Source organism: Alligator mississippiensis, chromosome 1 (genome assembly GCF_030867095.1).
Source record: "Alligator mississippiensis isolate rAllMis1 chromosome 1, rAllMis1, whole genome shotgun sequence".
NCBI lineage: Eukaryota > Metazoa > Chordata > Crocodylia > Alligatoridae > Alligator > Alligator mississippiensis.
Genome location: NC_081824.1, coordinates 374,003,956 through 374,022,046, shown reverse-complemented (window position 1 = coordinate 374,022,046; position 18,091 = coordinate 374,003,956). Strand labels below are relative to the sequence as shown.

At 42.7% G+C, this 18,091-nt stretch overlaps 1 non-coding gene across 1 annotated transcript; it reads right to left on the bottom strand.

The window, feature by feature from the left end:
* Positions 1 to 600: 600 nt before the first annotated feature.
* Positions 601 to 705, bottom strand: LOC132248014 (U6 spliceosomal RNA). The gene has a single exon (XR_009459373.1). It is a non-coding gene; the product is annotated as a U6 spliceosomal RNA (small nuclear RNA).
* Between the last annotated feature and the right edge of the window lie 17,386 nt (positions 706 to 18,091).

The window sequence follows — 18,091 nt, the reverse complement described above, 5'->3', positions numbered from 1 at the left end:
CGCCAAGCAGCAGAGTGTCACTCTTGCCCCAGTTGATGCGGGCGGAGGAGGCGCGCTCGTAGGCCCGCTGGCAATCTGCCAGAGCCCGCACGTCTTCCCGGGTGGCGAGGAAGACGGTGACGTCGTCCGCATAGGCCGACAGCCGGAGACGAGGGCCAGCGGACGGGCCCGTGGCCGATGGCAGGGCCACCCCACTCAGGCGGCGGCGCAGCGCGTGTAACAGCGGCTCGATGGCCAGGGCGTAGAGCATGCCCGACAGCGGACAGCCCTGGCGAATGCCCCTGCGCGCGGGGAACGGAGCGCAAAGCACCCCGTTCACCTTGAGCAGGCTGGAAATGTCCCGGTACAAGACCCGGAGGGCCCCGGTGAAGAGGGGCCCAAAGCCAAAGGCCTCCAGCGTGCGGAAGAGGTAGGCGTGGCCCACGCGGTCAAAGGCCTTCTCCTGGTCGAGAGAGAGGAGGCCGACGTCGAGGCCAAAGAGCTCGCCAGCCGTGAGCAGGTCCCGCAGCAGGAACAGGTTGTCTTGTATGGTCCTGCCCGGCACGCAGTAGCTCTGCTCGGGCCCCGTGAGAGAGGCCATGACCGCGCGGAGGCGGGGAAAGAAAGAAAGAAAGAAAGAAAGAATTTGCGTGTCATCCTTGCGCAGGGGCCATGCTAATCTTCTCTGTATCGTTCCAATTTTAGTATATGTGCAAAGAAAAGAAAGAAAAGAAAGAAAGAAAGAAAGAAAGACATTGAATATATGTCACTTCATTTTCATAACTTTCTGGCTGTTAACTTGAGAAACTGATGGCATTAGCCATAACACACTGAACAGTGCCTTTCTATTAACCAAACAAGCTGAGAACTGCTAAGAAAAACCCTCATAACAGGGCTCACTAATTGGAATATGTGGCAATAAATGTCCTTGTCATAACATCCCAGTGCTATTCCATATTGCATAAAACACTCTTTCCCAATGATGTGTGCGCTATGGGCATCCGCTTAGTTTTGCAAGGTCCATTATTGAACTTTAGTTATACATTTGAGAGCTCTCCTCTGAGTTCTGAAATTTAACACATAAAAAATAGCTTATTACAGTTTCTTACAGAGGTCATTTACTAGCAAGAAAATATTCTGAAGTAGGATAGATTAAAACTGGTGTATAAATTGAGATGATGTATCCATGACCATAAATATGTTCCAAAAAATCAGTGAAAAAAATGGTCTGAAGACTCCAATACGATATGCATTTTCAGGTGTATTAAAAAAGGTGGGGCAGAATTGGACCTTAGAGACTAACAGGTTCAGAGAGTTAAGATTTTTTTTGTAGGTAGCAAGACACTTCATCTTATTTTAGGCATGGACTGACAGAAAGGAAAGATTATATGAAAAGGGGAAAGGGACAAAGGAGCTTACAGGCATCCAATATCACTGTGCGGGACTGCAACAAGATCCCCTTTGTCTGTGTAGCACCAAAAAAAAAAGCTCTTCACTGTATATGAAGTACACAACTGAAAGGAGTGCGGCCACACCCCATTTGCTGTGTTTCAGGATTCACCCATGAATTACTTCCCTCGATCTGCTGCCAACACTCCTACTAATGCAGTCCAGTATTCTGTTAGCCTTCTTGGCAACAAGAGCACACTGCTGACTCATATCCATCATATTGTCCACTGTAACTCCCAGGTCCTTTTCTGCAGAGCTTCTGCTTACCCAATCAGTCCCTAGGCTGTAGTGATGCATGGGATTCTTCTGTCCTAAGTGCAGGACTTTGCGCTTCTCTTTGTTGAGCCTGAAGAGGTATTTTTGGCCCAATCCTACAATTTAAGTCACTCTGAATCCTAGACATACCCTCCAGCATATCTACTACCTTCTCTAGCTTTCATTTGCAAATTTACTTTTTGCATTTAGTCTCACCAGAGAGTTCTCTGCTAAGACAAGCTGGTCGCTTGCCAGATATGCTGTTCTTCCTTGACATTGGAATAGTTTGTTCCTGCGCCCTCAGTAAGGTTTCTTTAAAATACAACCAGCTCTCCTGACTCCTTTCCCCCTCAGACTAGTTTCCCAGGGAATCCTACCCATCACTTCCCTGAAGAAATCAAAAACTGCTTTTCTCAAGTTCAGGGTCCATACTCTGCTGCTCTCCTTTTTTCCTTTTGTCAGGATCCTGAAATCAATCATTTCATGGTCACTGCTGCTCAACTTGCCATCCACTTCTAATTCACACACCAGTTCTTCCCTGTTTGTGATCAGTAGGTCAAGAAGAGCACAGCCCCTCATTGGTCTCTCTAACACTTGCATCAGGAAGTTGTCTCCAATGTTCTCTAAAAACTTCCTGGATTGCCTATGCACTGCTGGATTGCCCTCCCAGAAGATGTAAAGGTGATTGAAATCCCCCATGAGAACCAGGAAACTTCTGCTAATAGTCTGAAGAAAGCCTCATCTACTTTGTCCTCTTGGTCTACACACCCACCACAACATCATCCTTGATGCTCTCCCTTCTAACCTTAACCCAGAGACTTTCAACAGGCCTATCTCCAGTTTCATAATGCTCTGAGGAGTCAGGCAGATGTTTTTGCATATAGTGCAACTCCTCCTCCTCTTCTCTCCTGCCTGTCCTTCCTGAATAGCAATCCTTCATGGAACAACACCCCATGGTCAAAGACATCGAATCCCTGCTGGCAACACCACCTGTGCAGCTATGCACTGATCTGCAGGATTCATCCGCTCCTACCAGGATCCTTCCCTGGACAGGAAGAATTGAGGAAAACACAGCCTGTGCCCCTGTCCCCTTCACCCTCGCATCCAGAACCCTGTAGTCTCTCTCAATCTGCTCAGGCTCACCCCTGGCAGTATCATTGGTGCCCACGTGGATGTACAGCATGGGGTAGTACTCACAAGGTTGGATGAGTCTTGGCAATCCTTCTGTGACATCTTGGATCCAGGCTCCAGGTAAGCAGAAGACCTCCCTGGACAACAGGTCAAGACAGCAGATGGATCCCTCCATCACCTGCAGAAGGGAGTGTCCAAGTACTACCACCACCTATGCCAGCATCCAAATCATTAATAAACATGTTGAAAAGCACCAGGCCCAAGAAACACCACTATATATATATATATATATATATATATATATATGGTGGTATTTCATTTTAATCATGGGAAAATGTGGATTTTGGGTTACTTTTTTAAATCCAAAAATTGGGGATTTTTGTTTTTAAATCAGAGAAAATCAGGATCTATGTTGATCACAAAGGGTCATATTCTATTCCATCATTTAGGCATGTAAGTTGAATTCTGCATCTAAGTATGATTTTATTCCATTGAAACTCAAGTCAAGCTTCTACTTTTGTAACATACCAACTTTTACCCATAATATTGGGTCACAAAACACAGTGAGTAGGAGGAGAAGCAGCAACCCAATGATTGTATTAAAGTTTTATAGGCATTCAAGCAGGGTTGAAGAGGATTGTTCTTAGGTGCCTAAGTCCACTTACACACTTGATAGGTAGAATAGAATATGGTTGGCCCAAAGCCAGTAAGTTACCTAGCAAGAAATTAAAAAAGTGGAGTATATCTTGATATTTGTCTGTCTCCAGGTTTTAGATGCGTCTCTAGAAAGATGCCTGTGGTCAGTTGCTTTAGGAACTATAAATCCTACCCTAGAAATAATAATGTATGCCATCCCAGCAGCAGAGAAGGCAGCGGTGCCAGTTTCCTAATATGAAAAGGTTAAGGCATTCACACTGAGTTTGAGTCTCACCTCGGCCTGAAGAGATTAAAAACTGACAAGGCTTATGCAGTATTCTGAAGTAAGGTATACTGTTAAAGCTGTTTAACTTTATACTTAATTAATCATTGGACTAGAGAAAGTGCACAAGAGAGAGAGAGCATGACTCCACAGCCTAGTGATAAGGGCATATATTACACATAGAAGGGATCTGTGCTTCAAAACCTTTTCTAAAACACTTAATCAATCACTGGGTCAAGGTCTAGAATCTTAACTTTGACCTCCCAGTAGCACTAAACTATAAGGTCATATTTTTCCTCTCTTTCATCCAATCAATATTTAATGATGTCAGGTATAGGAGAAAAGCTTCCACAGGATATACTGAGAGTCTAAGCCTACAGAGCCATTCTCTCTCAACCAGTTAATATTTAAGTATGATGTGTATAAAAGAACAGATTGTACAGGAGAGCTCAGAAGTTCTGACCCCCGATTACCTTATAACCTGACACCATTCACTTAGAAATAAGTGATTCAAATTCAAAACTTTTCAGATGGAGTAAATAACTGAAAACAGGTTTCTGGTAGTTTGGACAAGTACCCTGGCCACTCAGCTGTTGGACTCTAACCATTGTTTTTTGGCAGGGTCCAATCCAATAGTTGTAGGAAGAGCAGAGGAACACCTATTCTAGCACTTGAGGAAGTGTAGGTGCTCAATTGCTTAGGACTTGTGCAATTCTGGGAGTGCCCAGAAGCAGACCTTTAAGTGTCTAGGGAATCTTTCCTGGTAAAAAAAAAATGTAAGAAGTCATGTGTTTTAGAGATCTCTGCCTTAGGCAGCTGCTAAACAGAGGATTTATATGTATAGTAGGGGAGATAAGTGAGAGTGTGTGTGTGTGTGTGTGATTTAGTCATAATTATAAAAATCAGGATTTTCTAACATTTATTTAATCTTTTGTATCAGGGCCATTTTGGAAGCCAGTATGACCCCTAGCTATCATTACAATACTCATAAAAATGATTGGGCCTAGTGGTTAGAACACTGGGGTGAGAGTAAGAAGATTAAGGTTTCCAGATTTGTCAGTGGTCTGGACAGTGACATTGGTAAAGCCATTTCATTTTTATGTGGTTTATTTTCCCCAGCAATGAAATGCTGTTAGAATATTCATTTCCTTGATTAAGTGATTTCTTGTATACCGATGAGAAACTGTATATAAAAACTACATACTAGTAGTAGTATTACTAGCAGTAGTGGTTTTATACCAAGCACAGGGAACAACGCATTCTTGCATTCTAATTCCAGGTTTCACTGAGCGTGTCTACATGAGAAACTTTACTGTGCAACTGACTAATTTGCTGTACAGTAAACTGTCACTTTCTGCACATGTGCAGCAATTAGTGCACAGCAGATGAATTTACTGTTCTGCTGGATAGTCCCATCAGATACAAGTGGTATCCAGCAGTGCAGTAAATTACAGTGCTTAAACACACATGTAGGCAGTGTTGTCAGAATTAGTTAATTCAGTCACATTAGTATATTCAGTCACACTAATTGCATGTGTAGATGTGCCCACTCTGAGTCATGCTTCAGCCCTGAACAAGTGTTAACTAATGTATTTTAATGTCCTGTTGATAAACTTTGGTTAATTCCTCATTTCATATTGCAGGGCCTTTGCAAATTAGACTGTAAAATCTTTGGATCTGTCCCTTAATATATCCAGGACACAGCACAACTGAGCAACAGTTCTGACTGAAGCTTTGAACACTACTAGGATATTAAAGATAGTATAGCTATCCAGGAGTTTTGCCTGTTCACCTCCTACTCCAATTTCTTGTATGGATTTTATTACATTAGTGTTCCTGCTAGAATGTCCTAGTATTTTTCAGACTGGTAACAGAATGAGGTTTATTAGAAGTCTGAGTGCCCTGAAGGGACAAGAATAATAATAATAAAAAAGTAAAGTAACACTAAAAGAATAGAGGATGTGTAACATTCTTACCTCTATACCTCAGTAATCAGTCTTTACCTAATGAATAAAAGGGGCAGAAAGAGCTGCACGTTTTCATTTCTGGACTACTTTGCTAGAGTCATGTAACTTTCAGAACAAGTAGCTCCTCTCCTGTCCCCTAGTCAGGGATGCCAACTTTCCATTAATTTCTGAACAATCAGTTTAAAAATCAGACTAACAATGCCTGTCCATAAAGTAAATGAAAAACATTTAGCCACTGTAAAAGCAGTAAGCTGCCAAAGCTTGACTGAAGGTCCCTCATTGAAAAGAAGCAGGGCACAGTGTTGCAGGACAGACAGAACACAGCAGCACCATGTGGTGTCTAGGTAGGAGGACAACACCCTTCAGGGAGCATTCTCTCAGTGCTTTGTAGCACCATCCCCAGCCATTTCCTCCTGCTGCTGTCTAGCCAGGTCATGAAACCTTCAAGGATGGAGTGTTCATAACATTTCTGGGTAACCTGTTTCAGTGCTTTACTACCCTCCTAGTGAGATTTTTTCCCCTAATATCTAACATAAACTTCCCTTGCTGCAACTTGAGACCATATCTCCTTGTTCTGTCATCTGCCACCACTAAAAACAATCTAGTTCCATTCTCCTTGGAACCACCCTTCAAGTAGTTGAAGGCTGCTTTTATAAAACATTAAAAACGTTTGGTTGTCAGTGAAAAGTTTGCAGTTTGTTGGTACATGGGTTTTTTTTTCCCCCTGGGTTGGCAACCCTACCCCTAGGACATGGAGAGCCAGCATACAGCACACATGCAGCCCACATAAAAGTATTAATACAGTTATTTCATGTAACATTCCTGTGAGTAGTGATACATAAAAATGGATTTATATGGGCCCTCAACAGGGGGTAAAATAGATCCAAGCCACAGAGATGTTTAAAGTTTTGATCAATATGCAGTTTCTAAAATTAACTGGCACCAGAACATATCTTTATATTAAATTGAACCATTTTCATTGTTGCCTGCACTAAAGGTAAGTAATTCATTTCCATAAATACAAGCATTGCAATATAATAAGAGATGTTAATGAATGCATTGTTGCAAATGAAGTGTCATGATCAGGCTTTATTGGCTGTTTCATTTAACGTGACATTGAGTCCAAGACCAACAAGATCAACATTAACGCTTAGGACATTATGCTTACTTGGCTGCATTGTTACAATCACTTTTCCCAGATGTACCTTAATACGTCAAGATTTATTAGACAATTTCAGAAAAAGCTTACAAAAATATTTTAAGTAATGTTTACAAGTTTAAATGTCAAGAGGAGAACAAATACTTCCAGCAATAACTATCTTTACTTGAGGCAATTTCTAAATAACTTCATCAAAGAGTTTTGATACAAATGATGTCCTTGTGTACTGTCAAACAATATTGATGATATATTATTTTACCTATGCATTGTGAGATGTGCACACACAAACACACTCTTTCTAAGCTTCAGTGGTCCTGAAAAAATCCACTTCCCCCTCCAGTGAGTGATCACTAGACTATACTCTTCAACATTCAGTATATACATGCCCTAATTTGATAAGGAAACATTTGTTTATTAATATAGTATAAAAGCAGATTGAGATTGATTTGGCCTTGATAATATTTTTTTGCCACATACTTGGGTTATAAAATAATAAAGGAAGCTATCTTTAGGTTCAAATACATTAAAAATCACAGAGACACCATAGTAGAGTATGTTTCTTTATGTTATAATTTTTTATTTTCTATACCACCTTGAAAATAGAAACTCACTTGCATTTGAAACAAGGAGGAAAAGAGTTCAGTCCATAGCCTGCAAAATATTTGAATCCAAGGAGTACATAAAGATATTTCAATGAGGGAGTCATTAGTTTTACAGCCTACAAAAAGAGCTACTTTTATGCCAGCAAAAAAGAAAAAAAAAAGATAAAAGAAGAAGAATTCAATGATCTCATTCTCCTTGGATGCAACACCAAGGAGGATGATTCCTTAATTCATGAAAACAATGCTTTAAATGAAAAAAGGTCTTTTAGCTAATGTCAGGTTTGGGTTTTTTTCTTTTCTTTTTACTGGAACTTCCTAGGAAAAAGGAAATGGTAAAATGTAATTAAAAATAATTTGTTTTCCATGTTTTTTCCTTCCTTTCAGAGGTGTCACATGCATTAACGACAGAGACACAAATCCTGCAAATGCAGCTGAGCAGATAAAGCTACTTAGACCAGGGGAAAGGAGGTATATATTGCAAAACTGCTGCTGCCTTATTAGCATTGACAAAAAAAGAATTAGGCACATAAATTACTATAAAATACATGGGAGAGGTAAGAACCTAAGAATGGGTTTTAAAGCTGCTTTTAAATCCCCTATCCATCTTCTCTTCTCCTAACTAAACAAGCGCAGTTCCCTCAGCCTCTTCTCATAAATTGTGTGTCCCACACCTTACCATTTTTGTTGCCCCCCGCTGGACTCTCTCCAATTTGTCTACATCCTGTCTGTAGTGGGGGCCCAAAACTGGACATAGTACTCCAGATATGACCTCACCAGTGTTGAATGGAGGGGAATAATTCCAACCCTCAATCTGCTGGCAAAACTCCAACTAATGCAATCCAGCATGCCATTGGCTTTCTTTGCAACAAAGGCATACTGTTGGATCATATTCAACTTATTGTCCACTGCAACTCCCAGGGCCTTTTCTGCAGAACTGCTGCTTAGTCAATCAGTCCCCAGCCTGTACTCTTGCATGGGATTATTCCATCCTAAATGCAGGACTTGTCTTTACTGAAGCATGAGATTCCTTTTGGTGTAATCTTCCACTTTGCTGAGGTCTCTTTGAATCATCTCCCTACGCTCCAGCATATCTACTGCTCCCCTCAGCTTGGTGTCATCCATAAACTTGCTGAGAGTACACTTCCACCCATTTTCTAGGTCACTGATGACAATATTGAACAAAACCAGTACCAGGACCAACCCCTTGGGTACTCCACTTGATATTGGTTGCCAACTAGACATTGAGCCATTTATTACTACCCTCTGAACCCAATGATCCAGCTAGTTTTCTATCCACCTTACAGTCCATTTATCCAGCCCATACTTGCTTAGCTTCCTTGTGAGGGTGTTGTGGGAGACCTTGTCAAAAGACTTTCTAAAGGCAAGGTATACTATATCCACTGGTCTCCCCACATCCACAGAGCCAGTCATCTTACCATAGAAGACAATCAGTTTGATAGGGCATGACATACCCTTAGTGAATCCATGCTGACTGTTCATCTTAGTCTCTTCCAAGTGCTTAGAAATGGATTACTTGAGGATCTGCTCCATGACTTTTCCAGGGACTAAGGTGAGGCTGACTGGTCTGTAGTTCCCTGCATCCTCCTTCCCTTTCTTAAAGATGGACACTATATTTGCCCTTTTCCAATTGTCCAGGACCTCTCCCAATCACCATAAGTTTTCAAAGATAATAGCCAGCAACTTTGCAATCTCATTGGCCAACTCCGTCAGTACCCATCTTGTATGAACATCTTGATCCGCTGAACAATCCTTGCAAAGCCAGCGGATCATGGCACTCAAGGGAGCCCACCCCAGCCCCAGCCCTGGTAAAATCTGTGGGCAAGGAAGGAGCCCCCCAGGGGGCACTTGCCTGCCTGTACACAAATGCCAGGAGCTTGGGGAATAAGCAGGAGGAGCTCATCCTCCTGCTCAGTGCAAACAAGTACGATGTCATAGGGATCACGGAGACCTGGTGGGACTCCACCCATGACTGGACCACGGGGATAGATGGCTATACCCTGTACAGGAGGGATCGTGTAGAGAAAAGGGGGGGGGGTGTACCTCTCTATGTTAAGGAAAGCTACGCGTCCCTGCAAGCCGATATTGGCGACCAGGGTGGACGGCTGGAGACCCTCTGGGTTAAAATCCGTGGGGAACACGGCACAGGGGACACAATGGTGGGAGTCTATTACAGACCTCCCACCCAAAGTCCTGAGCTAGACCAGGAGTTTGCCCAGGAACTGGCTGAGGCAGCTTGCTCCAGGACCATGGTTGTCATGGGTGACTTCAATTACCCAGACATCTCGTGGGAGGATCGCTCAGCAAAATCTGAGCGGTCGCAGAGCTTCCTCTCGTGCATGGATGACCTCTACCTGACTCAAGAAGTCTATGGGCCAACGAGAGGCAAAGCGCTGCTTGACCTGGTGCTGGCTACTGGGGAGGACCTAGTCGGCGACCTAGTGATCGATGGGAAGCTGGGTGACAGCGACCATGAGCTGATCACCTTCACCATCCGCTGAAAAGCTGGCAAGTCAGTCAGCAACACGTAAGTCCTTGACTTCAGGAAAGCCGACTTTGACAAGCTCAGGAGGCTTGTCAGTGAGGCCCTAAGGGACTGTGACCACAGGGAGAGGGGAGTTCAAGAAGAGTGGTTGCTCCTCAAGGGAGCGATCCTCAATGCACAAACTAAGTCTATTCCATCTCGGAGGAAAGGCAGCAAGAGGGCACAGCAGCCCCCCTGGCACTCCAGGGACCTAGCAGACCTCCTGAGGCTAAAAAGAAAGGCCTACAAAGGATGGAGGATGGGAGTCACCTCCAAGGAGGATTATTCTGCACTGGTCCGGTCCTGTAGGGAGCAGACCAGGAAAGCCAAGGCTGCAACTGAACTCCAGCTAGCTTTGAGCATCAAGGACAATAAAAAGTCCTTTTTCAGATATGTGGGGAGCCGGAGGAAAAGCAGGGGCAACTTTGGACCCCTGCTGAACCAGATGGGGCAACTGACAACTGATGCCCAGGAAAAAGCCAGCCTATTAAATAGGTACTTTGCGTCGGTCTTTCATCAGCCCCATGGGACGCCTGTGCCCGCTACAGGGCCGGGAAGTCCGGGTGAGGGTGATCCCCTGCCCTCCATTAATGCTGACTTTGTGAAGGAACATCTTGAGAAGCTGGATACCTTCAAGTCAGCCGGCCCTGACAATCTTCACCCCAGGGTACTCAAGGAGATGGCGAGCATCATAGCCCAGCCTCTAGCGTGGATCTTTGAAAACTCTTGGCGCTCTGGTGTAGTGCCCGAAGACTGGAAGAAGGCCAACGTGGTGCCTATCTTCAAGAAAGGGAGGAAAGTGGATCCGGCTAACTATAGGCCCATCAGCCTGACTTCTATCCCGGGGAAGATCTTAGAAAAGTTTATTAAGGAGGCCATCCTTAATGGACTGGCCGACGCCAACATCTTAAGGGATAGCCAGCATGGGTTTGTTGCGGGTAGGTCTTGCTTGACCAATCTCATTTCCTTCTACGACCAGGTGACCTATCACCTGGACAAGGGAGATGAGATTGATGTCATATATCTTGACTTCAAAAAAGCCTTTGATCTGGTGTCCCATGATCGTCTCTTGGAGAAACTGGCCAATTGTCGCCTTGGGTCCCCCACGATCCACTGGCTGGAAAATTGGCTCCGGGGTCGGACCCAGAGGGTAGTAATTGATGGAAGTCACTCATCGTGGTGTCCTGTGACCAGTGGGGTCCCCCAGGGCTCTGTCCTTGGACCCATACTGTTCAACATCTTCATTAATGATGTGGACACTGGAGTCAGAAGCGGACTGGCCAAGTTCGCCGATGACACCAAACCTAGGGGCAAAGCATCCACACCAGAAGACAGGCGGATGATCCAGGCTGACCTGGACAGGCTCAGCAAGTGGGCAGATGAGAATCTGATGGTTTTCAACGCCGATAAATGCAAGGTTCTCCACCTTGGGAAAAAAAAACCCGCAGCATCCTTATAGGCTCGGCAGTGCTATGTTGGTTAGCACTATGGAAGAAGGAGACTTGGGGGTCATCGTTGACCACAAGATGAACATGAGCCTGCAATGCGATGCTGCGGCTAGTAAAGCGACCAAAACGCTGGCTTGCATCCATAGATGCTTCTCAAGCAAATCCCGGGACGTCATTCTCCCCCTGTACTCGGCCTTAGTGAGGCCGCAGCTGGAGTACTGCGTCCAGTTTTGGGCTCCACAATTCAAAAAGGATGTGGAGAAGCTTGAGAGAGTCCAGAGAAGAGCCACGTGCATGATCAGAGGTCAGGGAAGCAGACCCTACGATGTCAGGCTGAGAGCCCTGGGGCTCTTTAGCCTGGAAAAGCGCAGGCTCAGGGGTGATCTGATGGCCACCTACAAGTTTATCAGGGGTGACCACCAGTATCTAGGGGAACGTTTGTTCACCAGAGCGCCCCAAGGGATGACGAGGATGAATGGTCACAAACTACTACAAGATCGTTTCAGGCTGGACATAAGGAAGAATTTCTTTACTGTCCGAGCCCCCACGGTCTGGAACAGCCTGCCACCGGAGGTTGTTCAAGCGCCTTCATTGAACACCTTCAAGATGAAACTGGATGCTTATCTTGCTGGGATCCTATGACCCCAGCTGACGTCCTGCCCTTTGGGTGGGGGGCTGGACTCGATGATCTTCCGAGGTCCCTTCCAGCCCTAATGTCTATGAAATCTATGAAATCTATGAAATTTTTCTCCTATTTTCTATGATATTTTATTTTGACCATACTGCTAAAAGAAAAAAAAAATTCTCCCCCCCCCCAGAAGTTAATTCTAAAACTATTCGTTCATAATTAATATCATGCCCACAACATGTCTCTGTCTTTCTTATGACTCACAGCGTTTGTAATTGCAGCTTTGGTCTAACATGAGACATCTGCTACATTGGGGCAGTAGATAAGCAGGTTGATACACTTGAAATATTTATGCAATTTGGCATGAAATAGGCTGAGCTCCACAGTTCACAATCAACACTGTTTATGATATGTATATGGAAAAGATGTCTTAGTCTGTTGCAATCGGGAGGGGAGGGGAGGATTCAGTTTGTTTATTTTTTAATCTGTTTTTATTTTTCTGTTAATGGGTAGATTACTTTCTAATGGAATGGGCAACATTTAATTAGAGAAATTTCTCATGAGCCACTACTACTTCCACTAATATATCATGCCTATAGCAATTACAGTAATTGTTTATATGGACAAGCAAAGTTAGCAAAGTATTTAATGCCATTTTAGATATATTTTAATGACATCTGGCAGGAGGAAAAACCTCACCAATTTCCTGTAGAGCATTATCAAGGGTCCGATGAGCAGGGATCCCGGTTTTCTCTGATTTAAAAAAAATCCTCAATTTTTTGGTTAAAATAAAGTGACTCACAAATCCACATTTTTCTGTGATTTAAATGAAACACCACTATATGTAGATATGTTATATATAGTGGCATTTCATTTAAATCATGGGAAAATGTGGATTTAGGGTCATTTCTTTTTAACTGAAAATTGGGGATTTTTTTTTAATCAGAGAAAACCAGGATCCCTGCTGATGAGTCAGCTGTATCCCACAAACCAATCTGAGAAGTGCTATGCTAATATATGGTTAATTTTTGGGACAACTCAAGAGGCCAAAAATGAGCAAATCCTATTACTGTGAAAACTAGGTTGTTTATATATAACTGTAATACTTTATAGTTCAGACTATGCTGGGAATCTCGCTCCATTGCGAGTATATTTTAGTATAGTGTATAAGGCTGTCCAAAATTAAACTAAATAGACTCCAAACCATTGATGTATTTATGCACCTATTCCAGGCCCATCTGTATTATTATAATTTAGTTAGATGGAGTTTAAGAAAAAAATATATTCTGAATAGGGTTTCCAAAGATACAGTCTCAGCTTTCAGGAAGAATTTATATTCAAATATCAAAACACTTTCTCTCAAATAATATGCTGCATGTTATTGTGATACAGTGTGGTCAGTGACACATGAAATAAAGTACATGGCAGGTGCAGTGTATTCAACAACTTTCATTGTAGTTCATTTGAATTAGGCCAACATGCAATGTCCATCTCTGTAATTAAGCTTTCACATAAATTAATCAGAAATAGAAAGAAAAAAAAAGAGAAAAACAATAACATACCCAAACCCCATATTTCTGTTTGGAAATGAGGAAAAACTAAACCCTATATAAACCATCTGCTTTGATTTATGCAAACAAGCAGAGACACTAAGATGTTATGGTGATGAGCACAGTGTAAATACAGAAGTAAGCATAGTACTGCAACGTTGGCCTTTACTATCCAATGCCTGCAATACTTTTTACACATCTATTCATTAAAAGGGAGAAAACTAACTGCAAGCCTTTCTTCATTCCTCCGCCTATACACTAAAGTGTTTTGTTTAGAATCCCTCAGTCAGTTCTAATCGATTCTGATTTGTGAAATTTCACAGTTTATTTCACACCTTCTTCTATCCTGTCATGTGTGAACAGCAGCTGAGCTATCGCAAGAGCAAGTGATGTAATACTTTTAGGTGGAAACATTAAAACCCGGAATAAGAGCAGAATCCACCTAGGGTAGCTTAGGGCTGACCCACTTGATAACAGCAGTAGCTGAGAAGGTAGACAACCAGCCATTCACTGGGCTTCCCAGAAGAGATAAAACTCAGTCCCCAGTGGACTGCACCCTTTTTCACCATTCCAAGTGAACCATAAAGCAATAGAGACATTATGTCCTCTCCCCTAAAAGCATTCATAACAATGACTTTGAGAGGCAACCCAGAGATGGGTGGTTTAGAGTAAAAAAACCTAATGCAATAATTGGTTCTCTTCTCTCTGAACCAATATTACATGCTCAATCAGGTTCAATCAGACATGAATGAATGAATGAATGAATGAATGAATGAATGGTTACACTTTAAGTTGTCACATGTTTCTTCAAAATTCATACACATTACATGTAAAAGAAATGTGATACACTGTTATCACAGTGATTTTGGAACTGGGGTGCTTCCTTAATAATTCCTTTTTGGGACAAATTTCCAACAGAATTTGGAGCCATCTTTTCATCACCTACAATTAGGACCAGAATTTCCAAAATGCACCATACTCATCATCTCTTATTATGAGACTTCCGGTCAGATTTTCAGATCTCCTTAGCAGTCAAGCAGCAGAGAAAATCTTGGTACCTAATTGTTGCTTCATTTCTTTTGTAAATCTAGCTCTAATTTTTCCATGGTGAGGGCTTTTGAAAATCCAGATTTTCTTCATGTGATTTAATCTCAACATGCTACGGGGAAAAATTTTGAAATTAACTCTTTTTATGTAAGAATTGTACCAGGTATTGCTTTCATGACAATAATGAAAATGCCATTAAGTAAAAAAGACACATTGAACAGAAGAACATGTACGTATACTGTCATTCTCCCTATTTCAGCTTTGTGTCATTTTTCTTGCCTCTACCTCTTTTCCCTCCCCAGTATGCCCTGAATTCTTGCCTGAATGATGTTCAGAACAATTTGCTTTCCAAGTGACCTTTAAAACTTGTTGCATTGGTGAGTGTTTCTACTCTGCTGAATTCTTGCTCTTATTTTGACTTCGGTTTCTTCTTCTGTGAACTGTATTTACCTGGAGTTAGAAAACAATCTCCTCAAATCAAACACATCAGATCAAACACTTTGTCTGTCTACATGCTTATAAAAAACTATGTACAAACTATCTTTTTTTTGGAAATAATAAAGTGTGTCTTCCTTCTCCAAGCCTTGAATGCCACTATAACAGTCCATATCTCTATTGAGTTTGTTTGGGTTTTTTTTCAAAAGATGCTATTCATTTTAGAAATGTAATGTTGCAATGGGTAGAACTTTATTTTCCCTTTGTGTGTCCAAACGGGAGTGCTCTAGATGTCAAAGTGGTACTTTGTTACCTACACACAGGTTGCAAGCCTCTTACCCCTAAACTGGGGATGTATAAATGCATGTGCATAGATTTAGCATGCTCAGTAGGCTATGCTCTGATCTGGGAGCTACTAGCTCATTCTAAATGTGTAAGTCTGAAATGAAAACTCAGTTAGTCAGAAACCTATGACTAATGGGTATTAGGTGGAGGACTGGCTAGGAGGTTTGCCCAGGAAGCAGGGTAATTAACCTTCCAGGTTTTCTTATCCAATTAGAATTGAAGCCCACATCTCTCTGACTTCGGTATCACCCAAGCCTCTCTCAAGCACTCCTTTTGAAGCAGGCCTCCTGTGCAGCAGGAAGTAGGGCCAGGATGAATATGGGATATGGGCCACAATTTACTTGATGAAAGGCCCTAGGCTCTAGCCTGAACATTTTTTTTTCCCAATCTGAAAAAAAATTCCCTTCTGCACTGCATTCCATTCATATTGGATGGATCCATTCTATCTAAACTTTTTAAAAGCAAGGAATATTTGAGAGGGAGACTGTGACAAGTGTCTAACCTGTGGTGTGGTGGTTCGATTACTGCTTTTGGAAGTCAGAGTGACACTAGTTTAAACCTTACTGGATAATTTACTTAATCATTCTGTTCAGGTTAAAACATGGGAAGCTACTCCTCCGAAAGTCTATTTATGCTGAGGTACACACATACATGTCCCACCAGTGCATAGCCAACTGAGCAGTCTCAGTACATACACAGGCTTAAGCATCCACAGTGAAGAGGGAGGGCCAAAAGCACAGATATGTAGCTAAAACTATCATTTGGATGCACAAAAGAAAATTGCATTCTGCCTTACATGTAAAAGCTCTCTTCGTTTAAAACTGTTGCTGTATCTCCAATTTTCCTAGCTAAAATAAATGTTTTTACATATAATTGTTTTATTAGGAATAATAGGTGTTTTTATGGAGCTTGTTCTAGTGCAACATGCAACATTTGTAATTGCCATAGAACTAATTTTTAAATTATCATCTGATCATTACTTCCTAGCAATGGAAAGATATGATACTGTCTACCATTGCTTTACATAATTGATTGGCAGACCTATGCCTGTGCATACAACAGGCAGAGCATACAGCTATTATCTTCCTTAATAGTTTTCAGAGAAGACAAATCTATTAAAATAAGGGCCTTGTTAAACCTCATGCTGTGAGCCACACAACTGTTGATCCGTGTTAGTGCTAGTTTGAGTCTGGAGCATTCACACTTCGGGCCAATAGGGTCTGGGGGGACTGAAAGGTAAACATTCCCCTCCCTTCCCATTCTGGGCTTCCCCCTGGGCTCCCTCAGTTTCCCCACGCCCCTGAGGACTTGCTGAATTATAGCTGCCTGGCTTTCTGTCCCAGAGAAGAGGACAGGGAAGGGTTAACCTGCTTGCTGGGCCACTGCTGCCAGGCTGATGATTTTCTCAGGGCTGAGCCTTTCCAAAGAGCTGCAGCAGCAGCAGCAGCTAGACAGGTAGGTTAACCCTTCCCTGCCTGCTCCCCTGAGACAGGCAGTGCAGGCAGCCCCAAGTAAATGGTAAAGGGCAGTGAGCAAGGATCTAGGGTGCTGGAGGTGGTGGGGGAGTAAGGCCAATCTACACCAGGAGGGGATGTGGGTGCAGTCAGGAAGTTTACACTAACGTGTAACCTGGAGTGGCTACGTCTTAGTGCAACACAAACTGAGTAGCACAGATCAGAGAGAATCCTGCCTTGGAGTGGTGTAACTTTGAGCTGCATAACAGGCACTTAAAACCAGTTTCAGGTGTTAAGATGCATACAACCCAAGTGTTAAGAGCTCCAGGAGTCAACCAAATTGCCATGTAACAAGGTCCTAAATTCCAAAGGCAAAACTGTTATGTCCTGGAACGCAAGGCTGCTTTCTTCTATGGAACAGCCTATAGAAGTAAGCTATAAAGTCAGTCTCCCCCTTATTTTTCTTGTGTATAACACACACTTTTCCACAAAAAAAATAGCTGCTAGAAATTGAATTGTTCATTATATGAGGGAAATCCAATGAAGAACCTGTTCAAAGGGCCCACTGGCCAGACCCCACCCATACAGCTGAGTTGTCTGTCCAATGAGGTTCCTCCATCGGTCTTGAAATTTGGTGGTGGGTTAGTGGTAGCAGTATAGATTACCAGGGCTCTGGGAGCTACAGCAATTAATGATGCCACTATTTCCTCACTGCCACATTTTTCGACATGTTAAAACCTCCCAGATGGATGATATGACTCTGCATGCTGAATCAGGCTGACACACTTCATCAGTCTATGGCTGGAGCGAATGCTTGGGATCAGACCCAGACCATGGCCTTAGACAAAGTGAGTGGGTTTGGATCTGGCACATGCCCTCAGGCCTGGCATGCAGAATTGGTCCCCAGGCCCCATCCAGCATATAGGGTTGGTAGCAGTCTTGGAGACCTAGCTGATGCTATTCAGTGGGCGTGTCTACATGAGATGCTACTGTGCAGTGGTTACTGTGCATTTATTTAGTACTTGTATGGCAACTACTAAAAGAATGCACAATAACTGGAGTTACTGGACAGTAGCCTATTAAAATGAAATACCACAATATGTATCTATATATTAGTGCTGTTTCATTTTAATCATGGAAAATATGAATTTTAATCTACTTTTTTAAACCAAAAATTGGGA